The 14,526-nt window shown below is 38.5% G+C and overlaps 1 long non-coding RNA gene across 3 annotated transcripts in view; it reads left to right on the top strand.

The window, feature by feature from the left end:
- LOC128783540 (uncharacterized) overlaps nt 1-3,340 on the top strand; it is a 78,734-nt gene extending 75,394 nt beyond the window's left edge. For all 3 annotated transcript variants that reach the window (XR_008429204.1, XR_008429205.1, XR_008429206.1), the window contains one exon: nt 2,228-3,340. This is a non-coding gene — a long non-coding RNA (uncharacterized LOC128783540). The remainder of the gene's footprint in view (nt 1-2,227) is intronic.
- Nucleotides 3,341-14,526: the final 11,186 nt, after the last annotated feature.

The raw sequence follows: 14,526 nt of genomic DNA on the forward strand, positions 1-14,526 counted from the left end.
GGTTTTGGTCTTTGTGCAAAGAGTGAAACAGACTGTGCTTCCTTCTAGTTCACCATGCAAACTCCTATCACTGGCACAAGGGCAGGAAATAGCAGGGAGCAGGAAGAAGCAGAAGGGCAAAGGTTGGAGTGCCTTGTTTGGTGGCCCTAGCAGCATAGAATAGTTCAGTGACATGGTGAAAACACAGTTTGAGCATTTGCAGAACCAGAGTTCAACTGAGGAACCAAAGTTCCTGTCTGGATAAGAAAACTACTTCAAGTGCTTATGAAGGCCTACTCAAATGATTCAGTTCCTAAACATTTTAAAAGGTTGTTACATTTCTCACATGGTTCACAGGTGGCTTAATATTAGCAGTTATATTTTCTAGAGGTTTGCCTATATGGGTAGTGCCAGAGACTGTGGCTGGATCAAACTCACTTCATGCTGCAGCTCTGGAGTCCTAAGGACTGTACCTGATGTAAGAAAGGAAGGCTCACTGTTTTCAGTTCAGGTGCTTGTTTTCTGCTAGGCTTAGGAACTGTATGGGAAAAAGATGCTTAATTTACATAAAAAGGCAAGAAAAAGGCCTGCTTGAAAATAAACTGAGACTAATAGCTGTATATGAGTGAAGACAGCTAGTTTTAGGAGCGTGTCTGAAAGTGTGATGTTAAAAGGTTGGAGCTGAGAACAAATACAGGAAGGACAGATCTGATTAACTGGAAAATCAGGATTGAAATATGTTGGGCAAAGATTTGGGGGGTTGTATGTATATTGAAATTGGAAGAAGCAGCAGCCTGACAGAGGATCTGGCTTGAGGCAAAGAGAGCAAGTCTTAGGGCAAGGCTTAGGGAAAGAGGCTTGCACTCCTTAGATGATTCCTGACATTCACTGGAGTGCTCTGCACTTCAGATCCAGAAGGGAATACAGACTGTTAAGTGGTAGCTTTTGCTGTCATATGGGAAATCACTGTCAATTTCACCCCTCTTGTTGTATTCCACAGAGAAGAGGGCAAGCCTATTAGTACCCTCAGCTACTTCATGGATTTTGGTCCTGAAAAGAAATCTCAAAGTAAGAGTAGTTGAGGTTGTAAGGGAGATCTCCTGTTCAACCAGGGTAGTTTCTTTAAGGCTATGTCCAGTCAGTTTTGAATATATTCAAGGATGGAGACTCTGCAGCCTGTTCTGTTCAGCTAGAATTTCTTGCATTTAATTTCTTACCTGTTGCCTCTTGTCCTATTTCTGGACAGAGAAAAGCCTGGCTACGTCTTCCTTCCTCTCCCATACCCCCACCAGCAGGCATTTAGAAACATTGCTGAGATCATACAAACACAAGCCCTTTCTTCTCCAGGCTGGAGTCTCAGCTCACTCAGCCTGTCTTCATGTGAAAGATTCTTCAGTTCTCTCATCGTCTTTGTGGAAGTAAATAAAATGCTTCATCTAATAAGGGGAATTAGAATTCAAAGGAGGATTTTTTTTACTTTTGAGGGGGAAATAAAACAAAGCACAAGCTAATAACTGTAAAAAGAACAAGAAGATCACAAAATGAAACGTTAAGAAGTTAGATAACTCCTGCTTTAAGATTCTGCAATCTTCATTTGCCCCCTTGTGTCAGTATACTATGAAGCAATCTTCGTGATCACATGGAATATTTAAATCTATTGATAGGGTCTGCCTGTGGTGCTGGGCTGGGGAAGATGTTTGTGGGCTGTGCAAGCAAGAAGCCTGATATTGCTATAGGAATTGCAGAAATTAATTAAAAATTCTCTAGGCAATGGAACAAATGGCTGCAAGTAGAGAAAACCATGTCTTCATGGTTATGTCAAGTGAGAATTCCTAAGAATTGGATGTGATGTTTATTTTTCTGCCTGTATTCTCGCGCGATGCTGGACAAGTAACCAGGCCATTGTTTCTGTAGCATGTATATTGTGCTTTGCTTTAGTGGCGTCTGATTTAAGACTCACGTCTGAAAGAAACATTGGTGGTTCACATTGGTAGCTGAGCTTCTTAGGAGTTGTTATTTGAATTAAAATACTCTGTGAAGTTATGTCTGCTGACTGTCTCCTATCTTCTTAAAGAGAACTTCAAACTGTTGCATACTATGATAGTTTCTACACCTTCATATCACATTTAAAGTAGGGGTAATGGACACATACCTTGAAGGTCTGTTAGCTACTTTTGTTTAGCAGCTGTACTACAGTAATGCATTGCCTCATGGAATTTTCTATGGCATTTATTAATTCTGATTTCAGAGGAAGAGGTGAGTACTGTGCATCTTTTAAAGACCACATCTGCAATCAACTTTCCTTGTTACCAGCTCAGGCTGGGAAGCAGAGTTTCTGTGCTGTTTATTCATGGTCTATTTCTGCAGTCCTGTGAACTCCAAAATACTCTTGATTTGTGTCCTCTCTTGTCACTGATTCATTTTGCAAATATAACTCATTATTACACCTGTGTGTGCCATTTTTTGCTTGTCATTTTTGTAAGCAACATCGTCAACATTTTGCAAAATCTTCTATGTAGTAAAGGTAATGTACATGTTTGAACTTCAGCATATTTAACAATAAATTTTCCTGTGAAGACCTATTTTACAGAAAGAATAAGCTGTTTAAATTGTAACAATTTCTTAATGTACAGTAGTAAGCACTGCATCTCTAAAAATGTAAAGTGACTTAAACCTAAGTATTTAAGACTTCTACTGCCATTTTCTTGAAATTTCAAAGGCAGTTTTCTTGGTACTGCCTATGGCACACTGCTAAATGAATGTGGTCTGTACTAGAAATTTGGATACAGTGATATGAAAATGTTTCAGCTTTTCCCTTAGTCATGGTATCTTAAGTATAGGGGGAAGTCTCCTCTAATCAGGTAGCCACATTAGCAGTAATGGTTGAATTTTAAGTGTTTAGACTCCCTTTATCTTCATTGTAACCTATTGTCACAGAAGTCACAAGAAATGATAGAAATATACCCAAAGTGGTGAGCTGCTATTGTACCAGTTTAACAGCAGCAACAATTCTTCATGTAAAAAACAAACAAAACATTTAAAATTTATTTGAAGGAAAACTTATGTCTGAGATGTATGCAAACCTCCTTTCTAAGGTGGCAGTTGCAAGTGTATTGCAATAAAATATTTAACTATTAAGAGAAATAAAAAATGATGGAAAAATGCAATGGCATGAGTGACATTGCTTATCTTTCTGTGAGGGGGATAATAGTCATCAGAGTATTTCTTTTTCACTCTAAATAGTTTATTTCTGTTAGAAGCTATTTAATGGTTGTCAGGTGCAACTCTTATTTTTTTCCATATCTTATTCACTTATAATAAATAGCTCTGTATTTGTTAATAAATAAAATTAAATGTCTTATATTGCTTCTGCCTCTTATTGTAAAATTTGAACTTTTATGTTCAAAAGTTCTGAAATTACATATTAAATATAGCAGCATTTATCTAGGCTGTATCTTCAATCTGAAGTATACAGTGCATAGTAGGTGAAGGCTTAGTTTCCCTTGAGAGATAGGAATAATATATCCATAGTGTTTTCTTCTGCTGTTTATGGCTCTAGGAGTCAGACATGGATAGAAAGCTTCTCATTTCCCTACGTTTCTGCAGGACAAGTATGTGGCTTTATTATCCATAAAAGAACACTGTGTTAGCAGCTTTTATACTTTTAAGTGGTTTTAAAAGTAAAACATTTTGAAATCTCTCAACAAATACTCAAATAAGCCTTAAGTATTAAAAAAATTGAAGTATATAAGGCATAAATTACAGCATAGAAAGTCTCAAATGTATAATTTTTTAATGTTTTATTGAAATAAAGGCAAAGGAAGAGCTTCAGGGGTTATTATATTATTTGACCAGCTAGAATAGTCAACCTACAGCTGTACAAGACTATGGTTCTACAACCTTGTGATTCTTGAGCCAGACAAATTTGGGAATGAGTTTTCTTGTTTCCTTCACTATTACCCTAGCTCTCATATGACTTTGGTGGTTTCACTGAATGACTTTAGGTTCGTTTTTGGTAAGCTCAGCCAGCTGAATGTGCTTGCTGTAAGCAACAGTGCCAGCACCGAGAAAATACCCTTCACTCCTGGGATGGGCACTCCAGTTTTAAAGTCCATTTACATTGCTTAAATCTGTAAGAAATATTCAGGGCCTAATTCTTCCTTTCTTGACAGTACTACAGACAGACTTTGCCTATCTGCTCTTTAAATCAATATCAAAGGATCTTAAAACATTTTGGTCTATCTCTTTTCTTGTACAGAAGATTAGTATCAACATATGAAACCAGCACAAAAATGCTCATATAAATATAGCTTCTTAGCATCTGGAAGCAGCTGTGATATGCCTTTCCTATTATCAAGACAATGTGAGAGTCTCCCCCTTTTTCAACAATATATATCTATTATTTTCAGATACATCTATAAATACATTAAAGCTATATTATCCATCTATAATGGAACTTACAGATCAAAAATATGAGATTTGCAGTAGTGTGAGACAAAGATGCACAAGAACTAATATTTTGGAGGTATAAAATCTGTTAAATGACTTGTTCTTCAACCAATTTTAGGAAGTGTGCATGCATGGTAGGTTGTACAGTCAGGAAAAGGATTTCACTGCAGATTTGGTAACATCGTGTAGCCAGACAGCCCCCTGTTGGTTGTATTGCTGTGGAGGTTCTAGAAAGGAATTGTGCTTAAATTCAGCTATTCATTGCACTCAGCAAGCAATTTTTTTCAATCCCATATCACAAATAGAGAAAGTGGAGGGAAAAGAAAAATGTGTGTGCTTGTAAAAACTACCTTTGAATCAAGTTTTATCTCTTGTGTATGAGAAGTGTTAAAGCTTGGTTAAATAGAGTGCCTGCACACAGTTTCTTAATGGCTTTATAGAAATTTATTTTAAAATTGCTGTAGTAAAAATGTAGAAAAGTACTTTGTCCTTGTGATAAACCTTAATGCTTTAATATTTGCATTAATATGGCATGCTTTAATATGACATTTACAGCCTGACTAAGGCAAAGTATTTAGACCAAGTTCTGTCAAGAATACAGGGTTTTAAAACACAAAAGTTTGTAAGCTGGCAGTGAACTAACCAGCCTTATTTAATGACTGAGACTCTTTTGTAGGCACATCTGTGAGAGCTTCTGCTATTTAACAAGATACAGTTTTACCAAGAGTCTTGGGTGTTTTTTAATCACATTTTCTTTGCTTTAAGATGTTTTTTGTACGTGTTCTAAGTTGCTACCAATGCAACTAGCTGCATACTTCCAGTTTGTGTTTTCTCATATATTGAGAAACTGAAGAAATTTTTCTTCAAAATGAAATTAATGTTTCATGCTGACAATTGCAGGATACTTATTAGGCATTTTTGGCATTTTGGCTTTTTTTTTCCCAAAGAGTTTGTAAAGAGAACCTAAAATCTCCCTTGTAATGGTTACTGTATATCCATGTAGTGATGGAATACTGTAGGTACTGTATGAAACGTAGTACTGGGTGACACAAGGATTCTAGAAAGAACTCTGTCACAGAGGTACAGCATCTTCTGCTCTGAGGTAAACAATACAGAAGTTCTCTATTTCTGCATCAGGTATGGCCAAGGTTATAACGCCTCATCTTCATTTAAGGAATTGGATTTGTGGCTGAAAATCCATCGCTGCAACAGTCCTAAAGAAACCGATGTGACAATTAGTTTTCTACTACAGCACAGAAGACTAGCATGATGCCAAGAAAGTCAGAGTGCTGGAGGACTTTTTCTCACTCTTAGAACACATTAAAAAAATCAGTGATCAGATGTCTTGGAATAGCTGGCAGAAACAAGAGGGTAAGGCTACACGCTGTGATTGAAAAGGGGGAATGGGAAAGATGGTGACAGAACAAAGAACTGGTTTAAAATTGTCACACTTTCATAAAATGCCTCAGAAGAGTTTTAAGGAACTACCTGAAACAATCTCAAGGCAAGGGGACTCCTCCACGAAACAGAAAACCTGGGTTTGAGAAGCCTGAGGAGATTCAAGTTCACATCTTCTGCTTCTGAAAAAATACCCTGTTGAAGTTGCCCACAGATGTTCCCCATCTTTCTTGTTAAATCAAGAATATGTGCAAAAAAGTCACAAAATTATTTTGTTCAAAGGTTGTTGGCAGTGATAACTATTGCTGTTAGCAGATGAAAGCAAGCTGCAGGTAGGATTTCAAAGGGCAGTGGAATTTGCTTTTATTGGACTAACTGTGCAGTTCCTTGTATGTTCCATATTTTTTGCCTAAGATATTTCCTGAGTAATGGTAAAGTCAGCATACAATAAATATAAGTACCCATTAAAGCACACTAAAGGAATACCTTATGTTTCCAGTAGATGAACACCAAGATAATGAAGTATTTGTGAATCACATCACAGTCTTCTATTATGCCAAATTCTGGATTTTATTGCTGGAGAGAGCACCAGTAAAGGTGGCTTTAAACTGCTTTATTCTCCTACATTCTCTAAATCTGCTGAAGATGGAAAGCAGGGAGCAGCATTAAAGAATTTCATGGCTATTCAGCAACCAGCAAGGGGACTCACCTCTTCCCTCCTGCAATCTACCCTCAAACTGCTTTCTTTCTATGTTTGAAACAGCTTTTTGTGTCTTTGGGTTTCAGAGGTTTTTTTGGTTTGGTTTTTTTGGTTTGGGTTTTCTTCACCAAGAGAGTTTACATTCCCCCCCATAAATTGGGAGCATCGGTAACAAACAGCCTGTTCTAGGTTGAAGAAGATTCAAATAACTTTTCCTGTTCAGAAAAATTAAAATATTCTTCCTCTTCTGAGGTGTGGTTACTCCATTCCCAAATTAGGATTGATCTTAAGACTTCCTCATGGTTCTTGGAGTATCTTTACTTTTTAGTTTAAGTAATTCTAGTCACTTGGAACATACAGATAACTTGCAGAGCTGTTACATTGTGATCCCATTATTTTATGCTTATTCAGGCATAAAGTAAGTAGCCTGAGAAAAGCACTACCTTTTTGCTATGAATGTATCTCAGTTTCCTCTAAATCTGCAGTTTTTTCTCTTCAGCTGTGAGCAATTGTCCAGAGCAGTGGACATTTTCAATTGTAATTGTCAGAATCATAATTTTATCCCTAGTTTTTTAATGAGTACTGCAGCATTCTTTTAAAAACAGCACCTGGTCCTGGTGATTTATGGTGTTTGAGTTTCTCAGGCTTTCTTTTGAGACATCAAGGCCTGGGGAAACTACTGTGAATCCCCATAAGGCATATCCTTGAGATAGGAATTTCTCTGTCCCCCTTTATGTAAAAACCAAATAATTTATATTGAACTTCTTTACCTGTGACACTTTCTTCCATTTGCCTCTGGATATTACATAGACAAAACTAAAAAATATCCTCCTGAATTCTAACATCTTTAAAAATACTTGTAATTGTGTGTGGGGGAGGGTGTTGTGCATTGATACAGGGGCGCTGCATGCAGCCATCAGTACTCATGAGTACCAATAGAGCAGAACATTTTTCAGCAGCACTTGTGAAAGCAATAACTGAATTTCTTTGTGCAAAAGTAGTGTTAACCCATCCCCTCATTCTTCAGGCTACCAGTGGCTACAGAGAACTTTTCATTAGCCAATGATACTAGTAATTTTATTTTTCACTAATCTTATTAATTTTTTCTAACTTTACTTTCTTACTTGTTTATATTAACACTTCAGTAACTGTTAAGATGTGGTTTAGTTAAGAAACTGTAGCATCTCTGGTTTGTTGGGTTTGGGTTTTTTTCGCTTTGGTTGGACAAATTGCTTCAGCCTAGGAAGAATTCCATGTCTGTGCATACCCCATGAATGAGCACGACCTCCCTAGCATTCAGACATTTGCTGTGTAATGTAGTGGTGTCATTAAAGACTGTCTACATAAAATACACGTTACTTGAGTTGATGAGCATCACGTGTATCTTCTAAGAGGGTTGAGCAAGCAAAACATCTTGCCTCAAGATGTCACAAGTGATACAAGCACCTGGCCTCTGGTTCTAGTTTCCCTGAGCAGAAACACTTGAGAAAGACCAGAGCTCTTTTGCTTTTCTAACTTCTTGTCCTAGGCTGTCAGCAAGAATCCTAACATGGCTAGACCTTGATTAGATGGAGACAAGGAACAGAACATTTGCAAAACAGATCCTGATTTTATCCTACATAAATTCTTCTGAAGTTAAGCACATTTCAGACCTGGGAACACCAGGCAGTCCAATCATACAGAGCTGGAATTTTTATGATACAGTGATCTACATTTCTTGGATTCCTTGTCAGCCATAATTCTAGAGAAATTATCAGTAACAATGTGGCACCAAAATTATAGCAAGGTTGAATCACTTTTGAATCCTTGAGCTTCATCAGAGAAATCCAGCTCCTCACTGTCAATTATGGCTCAGAATCAGCCCTCATAAACATCAGTGGGTGTCTGGCCTTCAGTGTTCATTCAAACATTCTCTACTCTGCTGGTAGTTAGAGACCACTTTTATAAGCTTCTGGCATCCTGTAGGACTAGTTCCATATAAAATACTACTGTGCTTAGTCAGAACAAGAAGACTGAAAGGTTCTGTACAGTTCTGTTTAGCTGGACATCCTACACCCAGAGAGGTAGGTGTGGTTCACACTAGGGCAGTTTATAGAGATGGGAACTTCCTGTGTTTTTCAGCATCTCACAGATTCAGAAGCATTAAGGTTAGAAAAGACCTCCAAGATCTCTAGTCCAACCATTAACCCAGCACCACTATGCTTGCCACTAAACCATATCCCAAGTGCCACACCCACACGCCTCTTGAGCTTTCCAAGGGGTGGTGATTTCACCACCTCCCTGGGCAGCCTGTTCCAATGCCTAACTATCCTTTCAGTGAAGAAAGTTTTCCTACTATCCAATCTAAACCTACTCTAGCACAACTTGAGGCCATTTCCTCTCATCTTGTCACTTGCTATCTGGGAGAAAAGACTGACACCCACTTTGCTACAACATCCTTTTAGGTAATTGCAGAGATCTTGTTTGTTGTTCCAGGTAACAAGTGACAGGATGAGAGGAAATGGCCTCAAACTGTACCAGGGGAGGTTTAGGTTGGACATTAGGAGGAATTTCTTAGAAAGGGTGATTAGATATTGGAATGGGCTGCCCAGGGCAGTGGTAGGGTCACCATCCCTGAAGGTGTTTAAGGAAAAATTGGATGTGGCACTTGGTGCCATGGTCCATTTGACAAGGTAGTGTTCAGTTGGTCATAGGTTGGATTTATCTCAGAGGTCTTTCCCAAGCTAATTGATTCTGTGAAAGCTGCCTCCAATGACAGCAAATACTGACACCTAGAGCAAAAAGATGCTGAAGTTTTATCTCTGCTGCAGAAAGAATTACCTTCTGAAAAAGAGGGTCTCAAATAGAGTATTATTAGTTAATATTGCAAATGCTAATTTGAAATTGTAAGAATTGCCACAGACATCTAGAATGGAATTTAGATATGGTGCAGTAGAGAGCCTTTATGGCAGTAGTGACATTTCCAGAGACAGACATCTTGATAAGAAGTATTTCTTTATGGGTTTCTGAAGCACGACCTATTCAATGCTTTGCATTCTCTTTGTATAGACAGGGTTGTACACACTCTTCTTAGGTTCCCAAGACAGGTGAACACCAGTTGCCAGCTACAGGCATCACAAGAACATAGGCTTTCCAACCCTGCAGGCCTACATGCCCTCCAGCAAAGCAGCACAAGACTTAAAGAGGGAAAAAAAAAAAAAAAAAAAAAGACAACTTCCTTGTATGTTGCAGTTCACCTGCTTCTTTCATCCACATGACAATGTCTGACTGCTCCAGAACATTTGGAATGTTTTTAAAGTTGTACCTCTTCCTTTCAAGCACTGAAATGGTTTTATAATGTGTTAAAGCCTACCAACTGTCACAGAGATTTGTGTATTCTATTTTAGTCACTCATTGACTCCTTTTGGTCACAAGGTGTTTTATGAGAGCATGTTAGATCATTAGTAGCATTGCTTCTTTTCCTATGTAAAAGAGATTCTCTTTTTAGCTCTTAGAAAGGGATGGGGAAAGATGGTAGTGAGCCAATTCCAGTACAGTATTCATTTTGGCTGTCCCAGATCTCAAGAACTGCAAATATGTACAGCTGAAAGATTGGATACTGAGAAATGTTTTCAGCCAGCAGTTTATCACTACCAAGTTAGAAAGCCCTGAGAGCTCTGAGCTTCAAAAGAGTTATTTCCACACTGTTATTTACCCACCCTGCCTGAAGGAACTGTGTGGTCTTTCTGGCAGGCGTCATTGCCTCCAGTATAAGACCTGCATGCTTGTCACTGCCTATTTCAGAAGAACAAAGACCTACATATGTGTGCATGTCCTGAACACTCCATAAGTGATCTAAGAACTGTCATTACATCCTTCACTCATGACTTTTTCTTGGTTCTGAGGGTAGACAAGAAGTCAGCATAGATCCCTCCACAGAACAGAGATGATCCAAACCATAGCAGTCTGATGTTCCATTAGCCTTCTTTGACTTCACATAACATTGAGCTTTTCTATTCTATCTTAGAGCCTACCTCAGAAGCTCATTGAGGGCATGGATCATGGGTCAGAGGGTGGTGAGGCACTGGCACAGGTTGCCCAGAGAAACTGTGGAAGCCCCATCCCTGGAATTGTTCAAGAGCAGGTTGAATGGGACACCTGGTGTAGCGGAAGGTATCCCTGCCCATGGCAGAGGGGTTGGAACAAGATAGTCTTTAAGGTTCCTTCCAACCCAAACTATTCTGTGATTCTAGAGGTCAGACTTTCAATAGCTTAGCACAAGACACTGTTACAGCACAGCTTATGAGGGCAAACTATAGCAAATAGATGAGTTGCTCAAGTGTTCCTGTGCCTGCCTGGGCATTTTCCAGCAGGGAGTGTCCAAAAGATGAACTTGCAAAAAGATGATTATTTGCCTATCATTTTTCCAACATGTATTCGTAAAGATTTTGGGACTGCGTATGGACAGTGAAGTCTAGATTGCACTTTCACGCTTCAGTTGTCAAAGAAATCTTATGAAATAGGAGCAGAAAGCAGTTTTAGTCTAATCAATGATGGAAGAAGCTTCTGTTACATCAGGGACCATGCAGATACAATGTTTCACATTCTTGACATGGCCATATTTAAGCTATTAATGTGTTCTGGAGATCCCTGGTTTACTGAGCCATCTTCAGAAGATGTTTTGAACAGCTATAGGTAGCAAATAAATATTATATGGCTTAAGGATAATACAGTTGCAAATTCTGTCATCCTTAAGCCATAAAGGTAAACCAGTCTGTTCCAGGAAATATCTTTCCAGTTTATGGAAAATTAGGAACTTACTGACAGGATTAGTGCTCACCATAGTGCAACTGGCATTGAAACAAAGGCCACCAACAGGGCATATCCAGGAAGTGTTCAGTAGGCTTATCACCACAGCACTACCAAAACAGTGATGTTTTCTGATCTTCAAAGTTTATGTTTTTGACCTCCAAAGGCTTAGCTTCTGTTTCCAGGTGTGAGGTATCAACATGACTAATCCATCTGATGTCTGGATCCTGCAATGTTTCACTTCACAGCACGTATACAGAAATTGCCTGCTAAAGAGAAATTTTATTCTTCAGGTATGCGAACAATTACTGGAAGATAGTCTATAGATGCATTAATCTAACACACTGGAAAAAAAAAATACATCCCTGTAGTCTCATGAACATTTAAGTTTCCTGTCCGTGTTATTCTGTGCCATTTCCAGATTTGTATAGCAGCTATTGCCCACCCATTTGTTCACCCCTATGAGATCTGCTTTTCCTTGTCCACTGGCATTGACATTTCTGGCAGCTCTGTCCTCTCCTCAATACAGTAAGTTGTGTCTCTTTGGTCCCACAAAAGCTATGACACTTTCCAGCCTGATTTTATTCATTTACTTCCTCTCTGTAATGGGAAGGAAGTGAGTTTGCCACCTTTTGTGGATCTCTGCCTGCCCTTACCATGTAGCCCCTTCCTCTGTTCTACGAGGACCCAGCTGAGGAGCACGCTGAAGACATAGTAAAAACACAAAGATTAAAGGATGGAAGGATCAGCATGCCTTCTGTTTATTGTTGAATACAACACTGTAAATAAATCGGTATGTCAGCAATTATTTTATTACTCAGTTTAGATATCACTGGGGAACAAAAACAAAAACCATAAACGAGCCTTTTCAGAAGGCCCTCAATGAAAGCTACAAACTGCCTTTGAAATTCAAAGAAAACTCAGTTCCTGACTCCAGAGTACCAGTAAAACCCCAGACTTGATGTTTCCAATCTATTGCCTTTTTTTTTTCCAATGGAGAATTAGGATGGAACAATGTTGCAATGTTTAATTCTTCGCAGTTTCAGCAAGCACTCATCTGACTGCTGTAACAGTAACTTGCTTAGAAAGCAAAGCCCTAAATTAATTTTCTACAGCAGACTTGTACACATTACAGTTTCCAACCTTTAGGGCTACATTCATCATCCTTCTGACCAGAAAGAAGACATCAATTATTGAACCATTCCATTAGATTTAAAACAGAGTAGAAATGGAGGAGGGATTCTTGGAAAAACTTACACATCAGATCACACTTCAGGAGGTTATTTCAGCAGAAACTACATGATAGTCTAAAAAAACTGACTTTTTTTTAACAGAAGTCAGATTTATTTGTATTTTATATGATGACTAGTGATTTACATCGCACCCACCCATTTGAGAATATTCAGGGCTCCAGGCATATCTCCAGTCAAAACCAGACTATTCAAATCATTGTTGGTCCATCCATTTACTAGTTACAACAAGGCCTTCTGTGACTAATTATGGTCTGACTGCAGCAGGAGAGGCAGCTTCAAAGAATGGGAATCTTCAGGCATACTAGCAGTTCCCTTGGTTCCCAAATTCATTATTTATGTGGATTACATTGAGTTGACAGATTTAACTGGGCTGTTGAAGATATGGTCAAAGAAGCAGAGTCACTCCCTTCCCTTTTATTGTCTTCTGAAGACATAACAGTCATATGCATCTGTCACTAGAGAGAGGAAGTTCTCCATCACTGGACTTCATTTGGCATTTTATAGGCTGTTTCAGTAGCATTTGGGAATAGATCAATATAATATGTGGTAGGGAGTTGTATTTTTTCATGATGCACTGTAAATGTTTTATTGAAGATACTCCCACTGTTTATTGTTGAAAATCGATAAAAATAAACCTTGTAAAGTTAAAGCCTGGCAATGGTTCAGTACAAATCAGAGGGAAGGAGTAATAGGCAATGAGCCTCCCTCCTCTGCTTGGATAATTCCCAGCTTGTTTCTCAAGGAATATTTAGTAACACTTTCCAGCAATCTAGGAACAAATTAAAAAAAAAAAATTGTTCAAAGTTATGAAGTCTTCGACAGGACTTTTGATCCACTCTGGTGGCTTTCTGGTACTGAATTCAGCTGTGGTTCAAAACAAAATACCACCCAGGTTATGTTGGATGTACCTGAGACTTACCCACTCAAAAGACTGACAAAAGCACGTCAGCCTTGGTTGGGTCAGATTAACGGAGTTAATTTTGAGCATTAGAAAGCTGGAAACCAACCAAAATAGGTAGAAACTGGGACGAGTTCACTGGGCAGAAAAGTTTCTCCAAAGTTAACAGAAGTTACTATCATGGGGCATGATAAAATTATTTCAGCATCATTGTTTTGCCCTATGGCTATTAATTCCTCATATACAGCATTGTAGGGAGGATCTTCTACTAATTCCATGAAATTCAATTATTAAGGTAATTGAAAAACGATTTGGAATTATTTAGTAAAGGGGAAAACTTCCCAGTACTATGGCAAGCACAGAGAGATCAGTCTTAGTATCTAAGATACTATCTAAATAGTATCTTAGTCTATGGTATCAATTTATAGAGCTTTATTTAAATATCTATTCTTAATTATTTATACAATCACATGAGTGCTGACTGCAGAACCTATAAGAATGCAGTGACTGCACTTCTCAAAGAAACAAAAACCCTCATGAACTGTCATTGATATCAATACCCAAAGAACGAGAAGGTATTTCATAATAGACTGTCCTTCCTGGTATCAGCAGGATACTGAACAATTCAAGTGGTAAATAAATGACATGTCCCTGAAAGGGATAAGTACAACATGAGAGACTTCCCAATGTGTGAAGAAGCAGGCAAAAAGTTACTTAAAAGCACAAAAAAATGTCACCCATCACTAGAAAAGCAAGTCAACACAGTTACATGGTGCAAGAACAGGGGGATGGAAAAAGTGTGTGGTACCTCTATCCTGTTGGGACATCCAACCGGCATCACAAGATTGTAGTGGCAAAGCCCTTAACAGTCTTGAATATAGAAACACAGGATGACACACAATTATAAAGGAGGAAAAAGTGATTAAGATGAGAAAGTATAAAGCAAATGAGGTGGTGTTTTTCTGAATCATCTGCCTTTTGCAAATCCCGCAAGCTATCACCTCATTTTGGATGACCTCCTGCCATGTAAACTGCAGTCTCTGTGAGTGGGACTGGATGAT

Source organism: Vidua chalybeata, chromosome 2 (genome assembly GCF_026979565.1).
Source record: "Vidua chalybeata isolate OUT-0048 chromosome 2, bVidCha1 merged haplotype, whole genome shotgun sequence".
NCBI lineage: Eukaryota > Metazoa > Chordata > Aves > Passeriformes > Viduidae > Vidua > Vidua chalybeata.